The sequence below is a fragment of the Macrosteles quadrilineatus genome, unplaced genomic scaffold (genome assembly GCF_028750875.1).
Source record: "Macrosteles quadrilineatus isolate MER2022 unplaced genomic scaffold, UCM_ALF_1.0 Scaffold_3__2_contigs__length_128488019, whole genome shotgun sequence".
Taxonomy (NCBI): Eukaryota; Metazoa; Arthropoda; class Insecta; order Hemiptera; family Cicadellidae; genus Macrosteles; species Macrosteles quadrilineatus.
In genome coordinates, this window is record NW_026542596.1 from 78,198,759 (window position 1) to 78,216,922 (window position 18,164).

The 18,164-nt window shown below is 32.0% G+C and overlaps 1 protein-coding gene across 1 annotated transcript in view; it reads right to left on the reverse strand.

Annotated features, from left to right (window-relative positions):
* LOC128988484 (uncharacterized) overlaps positions 1 to 18,164 on the reverse strand; it is a 730,054-nt gene that overhangs the window by 94,216 nt on the left and 617,674 nt on the right. The gene's annotated exons all lie outside the window — the stretch shown is intronic.

The window sequence follows — 18,164 nt, forward strand, 5'->3', positions numbered from 1 at the left end:
ATTAGTTAATACCCATCTTTTTGGTATACTTAGAATTTAAATATATAACTTTAAATATTTACGCATTTACCTTAGCTCGACACACATAATGAAATACAAACACTACTAGTAATTAAATTAAATATTTAAATATAGGATACATATTTACGCATTTACCTTAGCTTGACACACATACTGAAATACAAACAGTACTAGTATTTAAAATAATTATATCTAAAATTGACGGATTTTAAACCTTAAGATCACAAAAATAGTAAAATCTACACAAAAATCGGTATGAAGACTGATTTTATATTATTTACAAGAAACATGCAGAATTGTTTAATTATAATAAGAAATTGATTACCAATCAAATAGGTTATGTTTTACACATTTACACACTTCTGCCAAATTCCAAAAACATTTTAAGAAAATATCCAAATGAATTTAAAACCGACGATAAATTATGATCCTTGTATTCGTTAGAGGTGTAAGCCAGAATACTCAGCCTAAATTAACATTGATTAAAACCACAGTTTGATAAAATCTGTGTTCAATATAGACAGGTAAGGTGGTTTGGTACCACAGTTTGTGGCAAGCTGCGCCTGCTGAATTAAACAGGCGTTTGCGGCAACCGCGCACATGTGCTGTGAACACTGTAACTCGCTCATGGAGAATATAACTGACACAGGCAATGGAAGTGCTTTAGCTAAATTGCAACCACTCTGAATTGAAATTGGAGTTTTAAAATAAGTTTATGTAGTGTACACATTTGTGTATGTGTGTAAACATATTTCAGAATGTGTTTGGAGAAGGTCAACTTAAAAAGTAGTTCTAGACTCTTCGATTGAATTAGCAATGTTGGTTTTCTTAGTGAAAAAATGTTGAAAAATGTAACATTAGTTCTTTTGTTAATGCCAATTTCATAGGAAAATATGTTTGGCTTGTATACGGTTTGAAATAAACTACTATTTTATCTTCACTACAAGTAGGTTTACATTTTAGTCATTGGTGTCTTAAAAGTTAACTTGCATTTATATGAGCCACAAAAACTGAACATATGGGTGTTTAGTAACTAAATCAAAACTACCAAGAGAACATTTTAAAATCACTATTTTGAAGAAAGGTAATTTTTCAAATCTTAACAATGTAAAGTATTGTAGTTAGCTGAGTAATGTGTACAAAAACAAAAATTATACGCTTCAGTGTCGATCGGTGGATATTCAACTCTCCAAAGATTCTACAAGAAAAGTACAAATAAAATCCTCAAAGAAGCTTCAAGTAACACACCATACTGTAGTGTTTAAACGAAAATGTACTGTACCTACATTTTATGTTATATTACCTACCAACTCTATTCCCCACCACTCATTTAAAACAAAAATACTTACATTATACATCCGAGTGTAAAAGATATTAGAAGAAAATGAAACACAAGCATAAACACTAATTAATTCTCTCGTACATATCAAAACGATAATCGGTCCACAGAGATTTAACCGTAATGAGTTACAGTAGCAAAACATTTAAATTAAACGAGTAAATCAAATGGTGGGTATGGTTGGTGTGAAATTTAATCAAACAAGTTTGTGGCTAGAACCGTCCATGTGTAGAACTAACTGCGGCGCAGAACTCACACACTCACCCTACATTGGCACGTGTGTCTTTGTTGTGGATTTACACATTTTTGCACTGGAAACACGTTTATTCGATTACTTGTTTATTGAACACTACTACATAGTATAAAAAATCGTAGCTCTTATTTCGTGTTATTATTAGTATTAGTATTGTTAGTGGTAGTATTCTTAGTGTTGGTATAAACTAGTTTTACACATGAAAAACTAAATGTCGCAAATTAGTACTGATAAAAGTGTTTGTTAACGTCAGAATCACCTTCTCTGTCAGAGCTCGGTAATATACCCTACAAATAAACATGGACAGCTTGGTCAGAAGTTGTTTGGGCAGTGGACTCTTAGTGTGTTTCCGTTTCAGATCAGATTATAAATTTTCTACGTTTAACTTATTTTTACCATGTGTCTCATCCAAATAGTACTTCTGTAAGAATTTGGATTTCTGTAACCATATAAGAGAAACATAATCAATATAATCATAGAACAATACTGGAAAAATGTTATGATACATTGAGTGCATGATTCTTAGAGAAATCCATGCATTTTTGGGGTCAAAATAAAATTAGGTTTTACAAGTACCTAGGTTCGCTGCTACAGGGAGAATAATAAATTATGATTTTTTGTAAAATATGAATAGCTTAGTATATAAAAAAAATGTACCAAGTTTTATCTAAATATCGTCAATCTGCCATTTTGAATCTTTGAACGGCTGCCATTTTTACTCATTTATTTGTTCTTTTGAGTAAAAATTTGCGGAATTGTATTCTACTTATAAAAACCTTTAATTTGGTGCGCATTTCAACCTGTGCTAACGTTTAAGATTTTTATTTTGATTTCTAGCGGGTTCTTTTGACTTTATCTTTGAAACTCTGTTTTCGGGCTTGTGGCATTGTATTTTACAAAAAAAAAACCTATTTTGATGTACATACCAACATAAACTTACTTTTAAGAATTTCTTAGCGTGCCTCCCTGAGCAGGTAGCGTATGACTGAATATTTTAAAATAATTTTGTCCAGTAACTTTGTACAGAGTTCTATCTGTTTTATTTTTTGAAAATCAAACCATTCTGAGACCTAATTAGATCCTGTATACGTAAATTAAAGTGCAAAATGAATAGTAACGATGTTGTAGCAATACAACGATGACAGTAATAAGGAGAAATTACACTCAAACACCAATCATGAGTTCAATTACTACTTATGAAACATGAATACAATTACTACTACAACGAGCTATTGTGGTTACCTTTACTGGGTCTTTGATCATGGTGTAACTACCTGAAAATAAAATCAAACAATTAGTTCATCAATGCACAAACAATAAAAAAAATAGTATAATATTGGTGACTGGATGTCTTACTGATATTCACCTTATAAGTTCAGAGACTACAGTTATTTAAACTTTTGATATTTGTAGTTTTTAATCGGTATTTAACAATGATAAGAACAATTTTTAAGTTATTGTGTAACTGAGCCTAGTAATTTTAATTCACAACTTATTCGATCGGTTAACATAATAAATTTTACAAGCTTGTATTTACCCGTTAAAATCATCATATTCAATTCGTCAAAAACTAAATGGATTTATATATTTAATGATATTTATTTAATCATTCTCGCTTTAAGTAAAAAATATTGTATTTATCAATCGACGTGTAAATAATTACTAAATAAATCATGTAAAGCAAGAAATGGGAATGTTAAAGGGACTTAACAATATGTTCACTCTCATGCATAAATGGCTGTAGAATTGCAAATAAGCAATTGTATAAGTAAGAAGAGAGAAAACAGGCGTCCTTTTTTGCAGGTTGCATAACAGAGTCAGACCACAGTGTTGAATAACTAACATTTCTGCCACGAGTCGGACAGTGCGTGGGAGATGATACAACCTGCGTCATTGGGTAAATGTCATTACTACAACTAGGAGGTGTTTGTTATAATTACATTAATAGAATTATGAAAATGTGTATTAGCTTTATGTGGGAAATATATTATAAAACAAGCTGTTTATTTTGCTTGATAGTTATATTATCCAACGAAAGTTCGTCAATAAGGTTAGTCTAATTCGAGCATTCGGTAAACGAGTGATATTTCAAATAAATCTAATTAATGACACAAATTAATTGATGATATATTTTGTTTGTAAATTTAATTAGTGCTTTGTGTTGTGATTGCTAGTGATAAAATTATTACTGGTTACATTATTAGTTCCTGTAAAAGTGAGTGTTTGCCTAAGGCGTAAAGTACACTGAAAGATCCATTTGAATAAATTTGTGTGATGAGGAAATTGAGCTTTTTTTATTAAAAAATAAGTCGGTGGCCTCTTTTACTTTTATGCCCGTTCACTTGGACCCCAGAGGCCTGTGTGTGGAACGTATTCAGCAAAGCAAGTGTAAGCCGTTAAGTGCAAGATGCACAGCACTGGTGTAGTGGCAGGTACCAGGAACCGAACCCACGACATAGCTGCCCCGGGCCTGCAATCCATGACACTACCGACTCACCAACAATTAAACAGACAGTCGTATGCAAGAACTTTACTGTAGAGCAAAGGGAGTGAGCTGGTCTAATGGTAGAGCGTGGATTTTCGTCCCGAGGTCCAAGGTTCAAATCCCACCTGTCCCCAAATACTTTAAGCTAAGATATAACTCAACGAATCTCTAGGCATAGCCAGAAACGGTGTGAAATAGTTCCACTCTAGAGCCTACCTTGGATGTGAATGTTGGATATAAAAACCTCCAAATGAATATATGAATAAATAAATCGAACCACATGTTCGACTATACACTACTAAACAAATGTAACAGTCAATTTAACACCACAATTTCGAATACATAGAATCAATGTTACTATGGTGTCTACAAGTTGGGAAGTGAGGCTTATCTCTGGTGCCAACTGAGCCGTGGATTCCACCTCAATAATTCAGTCGCCATCATCTGATCCTCAGATAACAACACTGTGTTGGTGAAACAGCACGGATTGAGCAGGGCTTGGATCTTGTTCCAATTTTTTATCAACCCGTTGCGTGTTCCTAAAGGAAGAAAATGTAACACCAAAATCATTCAGGGTTTGTACAACATAATTCACAAACATATGTTAAGACTCAACAAACTTCTTTGTTAATCCATTTTGGATCGTGTTAGATTGTTAATACGGATTTTTACAATACATTAATATTAAAAAATTGTCAAAGTAAGTGAATTATTAAGTAGTTGTAGAAAGAAAGTCAGTATAAATTTAATATAAGTCCAATGATATGGTAAAGCTATAGACCATCAACAAATTTGACTTTTCTCATTATTAAACCAGCAACCATCTGATTACGAGGCAAGAACTTCATCCACCCAGTTACCCAGCTAATAAGCACTGCTCTGATTGGTCTATTGACTGAATAAATAATCCTCGCTCTTAAATTCGTCAGTGTTAATTAGTAACGAAGCTTCAAAAGGTATCTCACTTCACTGCACATACATTCAGGATTAGCACAGACATGTCCATAAGTATAAATAGGATTTGCCAAAACAATGGAAAAGTAAATTTGAAAGTAGATTTTAGATAGGATAGATTTTAAATACACAGGTTAAACTACAGTACACCATTTTTACCAAAGTAAGTTGTTCTATAAGAAACTTGTAACAAGGAAAGAAAATTATTCCGGCTTGAGAGATTTCCAGAGGATCTACCAGATGAAATAAACGACTTTCAACCACTTAAGTCTATTGAGAGTCTTCAAAGGAAAAGGTAAACTTTCTGGGAGAGGAACAGACAGGTAATAATACGATACTTGTCTTAATTAACTATCTGTCCTACCATAATAACGAACAAATCCATCTATGATAACGGTATATATATATATATATATATATATATATATATATATTATTAAGTATCTCTAATAATAATTGTTTAACATTAAATTAAATCATTGAGACGGAGACGATGAACAGTGTATCTGGCTATCTATGTATCTGGAGTTGATCAGTGTATCTGGTGTATAGTGTAACTGGCTGTGATACTGACTAAGATCAGCTGTTTCATTAGTCACGACCATACATCTATTTAAAGTCCAATATTCAGAAACAACTGGGTCCAGGCTTGAACCATCAAAAAGCTACGGACTTTTCTCAGGATCAATCCGGCAACCTTTCAATCCAGATTCCGAAAACATTTAGTGACAAGTAAGTTTTCACAGTAATATAGTTGTTTATATTATAGTTCTTAAAGTGAAAACATTACCAATTATAAATGAAAGTTAACTGCAAAAAAATAACTGGTCTTCCACTACAACAAACAAAAGTTTTACGTAATTAATATTCGCCATAGACTACTCAATTTAGTGTGTTGTCATCATAGTAATAACAGCAATAACGATAACAGCAATAACAACAGTATTGCTAAACTAACTGGCTAGAAAGTTCATATGTGCGCAGACGGGTAGAATATCGACTAGGGATTTGCCTGTAGTTTGTGAATAATCCAAAAGTTCGCCTTCACACCGGCTTAGCTAACACACTGCTGGGGATTAACACCATGTTTGAGTGCTACCATAACAGTAATACTGCTAGCATTAGATAAATGTTCAGCCAAGCGAGTAAATATTGCCTAGTAAGCTGTGAAGGATTACATAAGCAAATGAAATGCAGGTAAAACTTTTAATAGCTGAAAATACAATCGTATCAAACGATTGCAATATTTAAATTAGTTTGTGTACTAAATTTGTTCACATCACCGAATAACGACATGTCTAGGTATTTTGGTTTGAGTTTACTTTGTTTGTCTGGTTACTGGGACAATTAAGTCTTTTTTGCGTAATTATGTTATCGCATGTCTTCTTGATAAGTTATGCAAATCATTCTTATTTGTGAACTTGTTGATGAATGGAGGAATGTTGTGAAACCCCGGGCCTTAAATCCATTACAAACTTGTAAAAAGTTTCTAAGCCACTAGAAAAAAAATTAAATCACTAGATAAACCAATAATAAACTACATTATTTTTGCCAGTTCTAGCTGAAAAACTTCCTAATCATGGGACAAATTAGGAAATTTATATTTCACAAAAATGGTATTTTAGTCTTATTAGTTTCTTCAGTTCAGATCAAAGAGGGTTTAATGCCGTATTATCTGCTAGAAAAACTGAACAAACATTATAGCTTAAACATTAAACCACTCATTGTTGAAGGTTATTTTTGTGGAAGACGTGGCAGATGATTCTCAAATTAAAGTACACACTTGTAAGCCAATGCAATATTTACTAGCTCTAATTTCATAGAATACACTTTCGATAATAAGATTGAAATAAAAAACCCTTACTACTTCAGGCTAGAACACTTCTAACACTTCACTTGTAAAATAAACTATTATTCAAGAGATTGTGTAACTTTATTCATTCTTTACACGTCCATATACTTTACAGGATAAGCGTGGAACGTGTATGGAATACTGATTAGTACACCGTTATAGAGAAAGTTGTTACGATATTTTAACAGTTAACGCATTTTAACAGTTATTTTAACGCATAAACTGTATGCGTACTTAAAATTATATTTTGAAAGTGATCTTCTTTTTTAATTTTAAGTAAAAGTTAACTGAGATTTCTGATATATTTTTGCATCTCATTAGAGAAACATGAGTGTAAAATAGTTTTCCATCATTACCAATATCAGCCCAAAGTAATATTTTTTTTGGTAATGCTGTAAACTTAATATTTCCCAAGTATTAAGAAATACCATTCAGGCTTCAGTTTGTGTTTTGTGTTGGTTTAAAAATAAAATTCCCCTCGGTCGCCCTGATGAAAATCTTTGGCTCTCCAGTAGAGGGTTAAATTCAAAAGGCGAATGTTTGCTCCTGATGATTAACACTTGGGGTTGGTTTATTTAGAGCAGCAAGAGTTTGACCAAACACCAACAACGTAGAACTCAAGAGGTTTCTTAATGTTAACATATAAAATATTGTTTGTACTAGTACGAATGTAATACTCTTGAAACATATTTTATGCTAATAGGTAAAAGCCGATGGAATAATGTTTTATTTTACCTACGACGGTTTTATTAACTAGTCGTTACAGTTCAGTTCTTAGAATCAAATAGATTCACTTAACAGCATTGCATTACTTACCTAACATCAGTGTTATTTTACTTTACAACACAAGTATCGGACAAGCTGTTAGGAAAAATTTAATTGATTAAAAAATGAGTGAGTGGTTGGGACAAAAAGTCGATGCATCTCAATCAGTGGCTATGAGAGGTTATAAACGAAAACATAACCTCTCTTTGAAGTTATTAGTAGTGATTTTTAGTAATTAAAACACTGTCGTAGGTTAAGTAGTGTACGCAACTTAGCGTTATTAGCCTTAACGACAGTATTAGACGCTTTGAAGGCACTCGCCAAGGCTCGTACCTTAAATGTTGTACTCGTGTCGAAGACTATCTTTACGCAATCTTTGCGTAAACTATTAAAATGTTTTAAATTATTTTAGTTACTACAATACATTTTAACGGTTTTTTTATATTAGTGGTTATCATTGAGCACTAAGCATAAAAAAGTGTTTTTGTCGAATGACGCTAGGCACGAGCCCGGGATTGTTTTTCACATTACATCAGGCTAGACCTAGGGATTGCGGCATTATCACTTAGATAAAATCCATTGGGGATTTGGCGGTATTTGAACCCGGGACCTCAGGGAACGAAGTCCCGCAATCTAACCACTAGACCAGCTCACTCTCAACCAAAAATAGTTTAGAAGTTAATATCTTGATATCAGCTTATTGGTTAAAAACACCTTGAACAATATATCCAGAAATAACTTGAAATGTTGCTTTAAGCGACACCTATTTGAGATTCCCTTTTTGATAGAACTTTGTATAAACTAATACTTTTGTATTCACTTAAAGATAAGTCTTAGGTGTACGTATTCACATGGATAATGAATTTGTAGTTAGAACATTTTATTATATTTGTAACATTTAATATGAGGTAGATGGTAGTTTTTCTTCTTGTAAAATACTCCAGACGATGCTGCAGGTATCCTAAATGTGTGCTAGTGTAACGGTTAGGTTAGGTTAGGTAGCCTCGAGTAGCCGGAGTAGTAGGTAAACCTACTTGAGGTTTACCTACTGTTACTTTGGGTGACGTAGCACAGGAATGAAACTCAGCACTCGCTAACAAACCCAACTTTATTTCCTTTCTAATTTTATTCATATTTGCCCTTCTTAACCCCTCAGATTACACTAGACCGAGTATCTAGTCAGGTGAACAAAATCTACAAAGGCCTACTGTCGCTGGTTAGTTTTTCGCAAAGTATATTCGTTTTACTGATCCATAAGTTTATTTATACACCATATATTTATACAGCGAGCGAGCTGGTCTGGTGGTTAGAGTGCAGGACATCGTACCCTGAGGTCCTGGGTCCAAATCTCGCCAAATCACCAATTGATTTGATCTAAATGTTAATGCCGCAACAGTTGAAAAAAATCCCGGTAAAAAAATTAAAACTGTAATGTTTTGATACTTTTGAATATTTTCATGTATTATTTAGTACTCAACATTTTCAAATGTAGCAGGGCGTAAAAACATTTAACAATACATTACATCCAAACCAACAATAAACTCGAAAAGACAAAAAAAGAATAATAATAACACTATAAATAGAATAGTCCCTGTGGTAATATAACTTGGAAATGTTTCTTGAAATACGCAAAATGATGATTGTCGAGTATCAATGTTTAAGTGTTTCCCACGTTGTCTACGTAGGTGCAATTTTGAGTAAAGATGTTGTACAGAGTACTTAAACGCTTTTAGGGAAAACTGTCTCAACCCATACGATTTTCGGGTGTGCCGAAGATGTAACTCATCCCACGGTCCGGTTCCCGAGAGGCAACCACTAGGCTAGTAACAATATGTGATTGCAACGAATTTTCTTATGTTATTTGGACAACATAATTTTTTTTTAGGTTAAGTAAGAGAGCATTTTCCATTTAAATCTCAAAACGGATTGTTTTAATACACCTAAGTCTTGTTACATTGTCTTTGAATCAGTCAAAGCAGACGACTGTTGAATGGCCCTAAAGAAACTGATTTTTAGGCCGTCATATAGAATGACAGGGGTAGCCGAGTGGTAATAGTGCTCACCTATTGTAGCTGGTGTTGTTTGATTCCAAGCGAGGTAGTTTCAAGAGATACCATTTTGTCATTGGGAAGTCAACTAATTATAGTATCTCACAAAGGTCAACGTTAGATAGTAACAAGACCAGGATTTGGACCGTTCCTTTAAAAAATTCCATTAGCGTAGATAAGCAAAAACAATCGCTTCTGAGAATGTGGTCAGTATCTACTAAAACCAAGGAATTTTGCAAGACTTTTTGATTGTAGTCTGTAACTAAACTCTTATAAACCTAGGTAACTTGGACGGCCAAAATCAAACACTGTCAGGCCAAAACGTGTTCTTTTGTAACTCCGAACCTCGCAACCCTAAATCAAATGTAAAATGTTTGCAAAGATTATGTCACGAATTTTATTCGCCATACTGTTGTGTATCGGTGTGATCCTTGCTACTGTATTAGCATTGACAAGCTATTAGTATACCAACTACACAACAAACATATTTATTTCCTTCGCAGTGGAAAATATACTGCAAAATTAATGCATTCCAAAATACAAAAGATGATAAAAAAGTTTTAACAAGAAAGTACGGTATTCAAATTGGGAATTTCAAACCATTTATGGCGATGGTTTGAAATAAAAACACTTAAATAGTAATTGCGTTTCATTCTCAATTCCCTCTCAGTTCCATTGAAGTGAAGTATATTGTAAGGTTGCCAACGATCTACATTCAATCACGACAGTTCTAGCTAGAGCTTGTGAACCAAGGTTGTGTTGCGAGTAGTTGACTTACGTTACTTACGTTTATAAAACAGAAGATCTGCCCGAGCTTTTAAAATGATAAGTTTGGAATGAATTACAAATTCAAACATTTTAAGACGTTTCTTCAAAGATAATAAATACGGAATAAACTTCATTTCTACAAAAGTACCGTAGGTACTATTGAAAATAAATTTATTTATTTAATTTTGTTAAAAGTAAATTAAATAAAAGATATTATAGTTTTTCTAAACAATAATACATATATAAAGTATTTAACAGATACCCAAATGAGAGTTTTTAATGCATGAAAATCTGTGAAAATGTGTTTGGATTTATTGTATTTATTTGTTCTAACTGGCCGCACTACTTGAAAAGCGGCCAGTCCATTTCCAAATATTGTCAATGCATGTAATCAGTTTGTACTCAATGGAAATAAATTCATTTATTCATTTATTCATTCTCTGTGGCATAAGATATAACAACCGAGATCTTATTGATTGTTCGTATTGTTTCAAGATAACTTTGTATGTTTTGTAATTCTAAATCTTTCATGGCAACTACTCATATTTCCAATAAAAAAAAATTAATAAAAGTTTGGAATATTTTAAGGATTTTATTTGGACTATTAGACAAATATTCTAATACTTATTCATACCAGTTAGGAAACAAATCTAATATTAGCATCGATCTCTAAGAGATCGATGAATATGAGCAAACCGAGTGGTGTTCTTGGAGAGGGTTAGAATATGTTATGGAACTTGTGTGGAAGCTATTTTATTGCCACGAAGGGAATGCTATAATCTATGCAAAGACTTTGACGTTGAATGGAAACGATCGATGCGGTGAACACCAAGAAATTCATTCATCAATATAGTTAATTGATAATTATTTTCAAAGTAGCTGTATTCTCCTATTGTAATATCTTGGAATGAAACTCGAGAACAAAACAAGTTTGTACATAAAGTATTTTCTTTTAGTCTAACAATGAGAGCTGGTTAATTTTTTGGGTGACCTTGAAAAGTTAAAGTGAACTTCCAGGCTTATTGTAAACCTAAAATAATTACTAAACATTGTCCAAATTGGTGACTCTGTCAAATAAAATGGCCTAATTGTCTTATTTTATTAGTCTTAGTTTATTTACATTGTTATATTGACAAATACTTAACGCATAAAATCAGAGTTTATAATAAATTTGATGGGTGGCTCAGAGTGCTTAGTACAAACTTATAAGCTATCACCCTTATTGTTATCAAAGCAAGCTTCAAATATGGTTAGTGTCAAAGGATTCGCGTTCGGAGAAGCGAATCTATGTCCTTCCCTTTGGTATTCAATCCAACTATGACAGTAACGTGATCAAATGTAGAAGCTTTGTTTGTTACAAACAAGCTCTTGAGCTAATTGTGATAAAAACTGGGATTTAAAACCGTTTTAAATGTCATACTATTCTACAGTACCATTCTTAAAAACATAATTCTATGTTTTGGATGGATAGAATTGTATCATAGGATTTCATGACGATCGATTTAGCTACAATAGTGATATTGATTTAAAATATACACACCTATATAATAGTATATTTCGTACCTAAAAAATAATAATAATATATGATAAAATAAGACGAAGTCTCGAACTTTAAACAATCGAGAGCTACAAAACCATTTTGGTCCGTGGTACGAACGCTGTTTTTCACTACACTACACCCTATTACCACTATTCACCACAATAATAATACAACTCCAACAACTACAATTTTAAGGTTATGTGAAGAAATAATTTGAGGAATAAGAAAAATAATAATAAATAGTTGCTAGGCAGCGGTGCCAATAAAGCAATTCCATTGCAATGCTATGGATACTTATTGTGTATTATGTTTTAAGAAAGTAAGCGGGCAGCTGATTTTGCGGCCCTAGGGATGTAAAAACCCGCTCGATGCTTTCAGCCACCAATTAACGTATGTACAACAGCTAAAAACAACATAGTGTGGTGAAAAAATGTATTGTGTTATTAAATTGTAATTGACCTAACTCATATAATCAGCTAAATCTATACAAACACTATCCACCCTGACAGCAACTCGATCAAAATCTAGAAACTTTGTTTGTTACAAACAATCTCTTGAGCTATTTGGATAAAAAAAACCAGGGAGATTTAAATACGCAGCTTCTTCCTACCTTAAGTGTGTTTCTTTATATACTACATTGCATGTTAATCACTGATTGGACAGAATACCTTTCATCGTAGGTGCGAAATCGTTTTCCTTTTGTGTGTGTGTGATTATGAACTACTAATATAATATCTAATATTGACAATATAACATAATTAATAATACCGTGCACTACGGTCCATATAGAGTGGGATTTATCATGGATATCATTTATTATTAATGGTCCATATTGGCAGAGTTTATCAATACTGATTGTAATAAAACAAAACTCTACGGTACAATACAAAAGTTTACCAGAAATAGTACGAATGCAACTATCGTAAACAAGTTGAAAACAGTTGTATACCATAATTAATTTGATTCTGTGAAATGGCAAATCACTAAATTGTATAGACTTTGGTCGAGCATTATTCCCGATATCATTATTGAATCAAGTGGATTGAAAGGTTTCTGACGAACAAATCAAATCACGATGACAAAGACTTGATTTTGTGAGCTTCACCTTCTCTGGCGTGTGAGGCTGTATTTTGAAAAGGGAAGTGGATTTATTTATATATTTTTTATTACAGTAAACCGATAACTGGGGTTTACATAGATTACACCATTAAATCCTACTCCTTAGTATATATCTAGTCTTTATGGATCAGCTGAAGACAATTTTATTGGAAGTTGTTTTCTTGACGTCATGTTTTATTTACAATTTGTTTCTTTTTGTTTCAGTCATTTAAAACCTCCCAAATAAACTATCTAATCAAAAACATTAACTTGTCCCCATCTGTATAATCAAAATGCAAATAGTAAATCATCAAATCAGTCATAATATAATAGAAAACGAAATTTTGTCAAAACTAGCAATCGGTGTCACCAACATGAACTAGGCACGAAAAATGAGCTTCAAAATTTACAATGGGACGAGAAGTCTATTCGTGTTGGTTAGTCTATGAAACCCAAAGCATTTAAAAATGTATTTTAAACATTTATTGCGGGGTAAAAACTATTTTACTTTCTATGACGAAAAATAATTATATGGAGTTGGGGACAAACATCCACATGCGCCCGAATATAAAATTCGTCCGCTGATTTTGCGGAAGAAAATAGTTCCGATTGTTAAAACTCTTATTGCGTTGTTATCAAAATGTTTCGCACATAATATATCGTTTAACTTAGAATGTTTCACTACAATAACGTCAAAATTCACCTTGGAGTAAAATAAAATTGTTTAGGGTACAAAAAGTGTACTTTTTAAGTATATATTTCTTAAATTTCTAAGCAGGAAGGATGTTAAAAAATATATATTTTGAGTGAATATTTGGCTAAATGACCTAGTTGAAATTGACTTTTTCAATTGCCATCCATCGGCACTGGAGCGACTAAAAGGCATCTGGCGCATCTCAATTCAATTATACGCTGGAGTTGACACGGTTATGAATAATAGCTTTACTTTCATGTTTGGAACGGAACATTTCCATTACGAACATACAATAGAAAACATACTAAACATGATAAAGTGGTAAGTATTATGTCGCAGGTAAAATTTAGGCTAAAGAATAATCAATAGTCACTAATTAATTGTGGTTAAATAAAATAACATAGTTGCAATGATGTAATAGAGGGATGTATTCATATAAAACATTTCCCCCTCTTGTCAGAATTTGGATAAAAAATAAACATGATGTGGTAAATATGTAGAAGCATACTTTTGTTTTACTACAGGACTATAGAATACAGTTATTCTTCTATAGTTCCTACAGTAATTCCATTATCGAACAGTTTTGAAATCATCATTGGTAATAAAAGGTTAAATACCTGTAGTACTTGTCCGTGATCCTGTTTTATGTCAGACTGACCTAAAACAGGATCACGGACAAGTACTACAGGTATTTAACCTTTTATTAGTAAATTACGTGATTCAGAGGCTAAACATGTTGACATCATTGGTAATCATGGGGTTTTAAAATGGTAACATGGTTGTAATTTGCGTTAGACATTGTCAATCAATATTATTTATCGTTATCATTATAAATTTAGGTGCGTATTTTTACCCCAATGTAAAGGGTGAGTTTAGAATTGAGTGATATGATCTGTGTAGCTTTGTACTGATTAAGATCAGCTGTTTCATTAGTCAGGATCATTTCCAGTTTCGAACCATCAAAAAGCTACTGACCTTTCTCAGGATCAATTAGGCAACAATTTGATTGTTAGACTAGCGCTTTAACCACTCAGCCAGTCATGGTGGAAATAGTAGGGACCAATAACCATGTGGCCACTGTATAATATAATGTCAAACTAGTAATATTTTTCATCATAAAATAAATTTTCAAGTATCCATGTATGTTAGAATATAAAATCTACATTGGAGTCTGTTTTAATATTCGTAATATAGGAGCTTGGTCCATATTCGTAAAATGGGTAAACAAATTAAACAAATAAAATTTCAAATGACATTTTTAGCACACAACTGCAGACAATCAACCATACATGTTCAACATTTCTTAATAAGTACTATAATAGAAAAATATAATTAAATATAGACAAACAGCCTTGCTGCGTTTAGCACAACTTCTGGCGTCCACAGCTAGGAGCACCGTGGATTTACGTAGCAAGTGCGCCTTAACCCGGTGCTGCCAGAGGTGGATGCCAGAAATTATGCTAACATTATATGTCTATGGTACTATCAACTGTTATTTACATTTACAATTCATCCAATGAGGAAAAAATAATCAATATTATTTTTAAACAATGATTTTGTCACAGCCTTATTATTAAAAACCCTAACTAATAACAATTTTTGAATATTTAAACGTCATAAAATACGAAAACATCAGGATCATAGAAAATTGGTTTTGTTATAAGAAGAAATCGCACTGAATACTCAACACGTTGTTATTGTTTGTTAATCTATCATAGTCGAACATTAACAATAACAACGTATTGAGCTATTGAAATAATAAAATTACGTTTTAAAATAATCGAATGCTGTGATTCTTGATAGTCAAAGGGGTCGTCTGTATATGTATAATAATAGTTTTTAATCACTAGGAACCAAAGTGGCTCTTTTTGGTACGCAACACTTTGGCTCCGTGTGATGAACAACTATTTTCATCATACTGTGGAAATAACCTTCTAATCGTTAGAAAATTAGACCACATAATTTGAGGTTATACTTCACCAATTTTTACATTTCTGTTGTTTACAAACATAACTTTAAATATCGTTATAATCCATTCATTTCTAGCAGTGTTTTTATAATGCAGTTTTGAGGTTAGGAAACAGAAAAATTTACCATGTGTTTTTCTGTTCCCTATTTGAAGTTATCCGAAAACGATGATTTTGCTGACGATCTGGAGACCTAAAATTGCTGCTTTCCGGACAGAATGATGAAAACACTATTATGTATTTGTTGTTAATGCAGATGATATGGATTTCCATGCAGTTTTTATTTACGAAACAAACAGATTTATATGCATGGCTTAGCATGGTAGGTAAATAATCACAATAAATAGGTACAACATGTTAGGGTTTTTGTGTTTTGATTCACACTCTCATTTTTTAGCCCACGAACAAATCCCAGTTTGATTTGACACTACATAAAATATTGCTACAGGAAACCAATCCGAAAGTAAGCCTTTGATTTATTCCTCTGACAGGTCATATCCTCGGAAAGTTTGGATTCTTTTCGATTTCATATTGGAAATGGGAAAAATTTTCAAACATGAAAGAGTAATAAAAGAGTGTGCATGTAAAAGTAAAATATAACGCTTTCAAAGCACAAAATTTGTCATTACAAAAATAAAGTTTGAATGTAAAGTGAATGTATTCATAAACTATAAAATATAGCTATAATGAGGAAAAAATAAAATAAACTATGATTTTGTAAACATTTTTACATAAAATTCAAATAATAATATTTAAAAGTATAGGGATGTTACTTTGGAGAAATAATTTACAAACTAATCTGCATATGTAAACGAGTTAAAAAAAAAAAAAATTATTATATTCCTTTAAAAATACCTTATAAATAATCAGTTATACTACAAATTTCTCGATATGTTTTATTTGGTGCAATAATATTTCGAATACGCTTAAAACGTATGCGCTTAGCTTAATACATAAACTGCACTTTGTTTTGTATACTTAACATTTATATTTTAAAATTCTTTTGCCTCCATTTTAAAGTTAAGTTACAAAAAGTTTGTAATTGATAAACAATTAAAAAATTAAAAAGAAAAGAGAGAAAGTGAGGGTCGCTTTGTACAGATATTTTATCAGAGTTGGACCGCGTAGATGAATAACCTAACAAACCTAAACACACTAAAAACCATACAGTTAAGATAAAATACACGTAATAACTACCTCAGTTATAAATCAGACCAGCCTGGGCATGATGAATGTTTAGTGGATCAAACGCAATTTGTTGCAACAAGAGGTCTTTTTAGTTTTAAATATGATGTTTTAACATTTTTCTACACTGTTGAAATTGACACTGTTGATTTACTACGATATAGTTAGTAGAGAATGTATGTTTCACCCTTTTTTAGATATTATTTTCTAAGCAATATGACTTGAAAATATATTCTTCTTAGTAAGGATGGAGCTATCCTTAAACTTTAGGCCGGAATGCTACGTTTTCGTATGCGTCGTATATAAAAAGTACCTCAAGCGGACGCATGCTTTTTTTATTGTTTAAATTTAATTTGTGTACCTACTCAAGCCGAATTACTAGATTAATAGTTTTGCTTAGCGAGCATTATAAATAATACTACAATTTTTTTACATGTTAAAAAATATTATAATATTATTTTTTATAAGAATAATTAAGTTATAAGAATATTCATACTGTTTGTGAAACAATTACGAATTCAATATTTAATTGTATCATGAGTTGTGATACACAATACACCTGTAAGTTTTTAATTAATTTTGACATTAAACATATGAGTGAAAATTAACAAATGCGTCATCCACATAAAAGTTAGTTCATGTAGATTATGTTATTACAAAGTCAAATGCTCCGCTGGGGTCAATTGTTTAATATTATGACTGGAGTTGAATATGCATGTAGGGTTTTCCTCGGTAGTTTAACCATAGCGAAAACAAGTAACTATGTTTTATCTATGGTTTAACATATTACTTATTTTAAGCATTCTAAATTTTCGGTGCAATGCATTTCCTGTGACAAATTTTTAGATCATATAACTTTATAGCCTATTTCATTAAGCTATTAATCAGAATACGTTGTAATTCGTTATAAAAAAAATATCTTAATTCTCTGGCAACGGCATGTAAAAAATTTAATGATTTTCATTCTAAGTAGGCTGATAGAAATAAAATGGAAACTGATAGAAATTAAAAGCTAGTACTTATCATGACCATAGTATAGAATTTTATTTAATCCCCGTTTTCAGCAACTCCTCAAATTATCATAAATGTGAGAATCCAAACTTATAATAGATGTTTATAGAAATAGGTTATGTCAAAAGACAAGCTATAAGGTCTTATCAATAATAATTTATGATGCAATAAGTTTATTTAATAA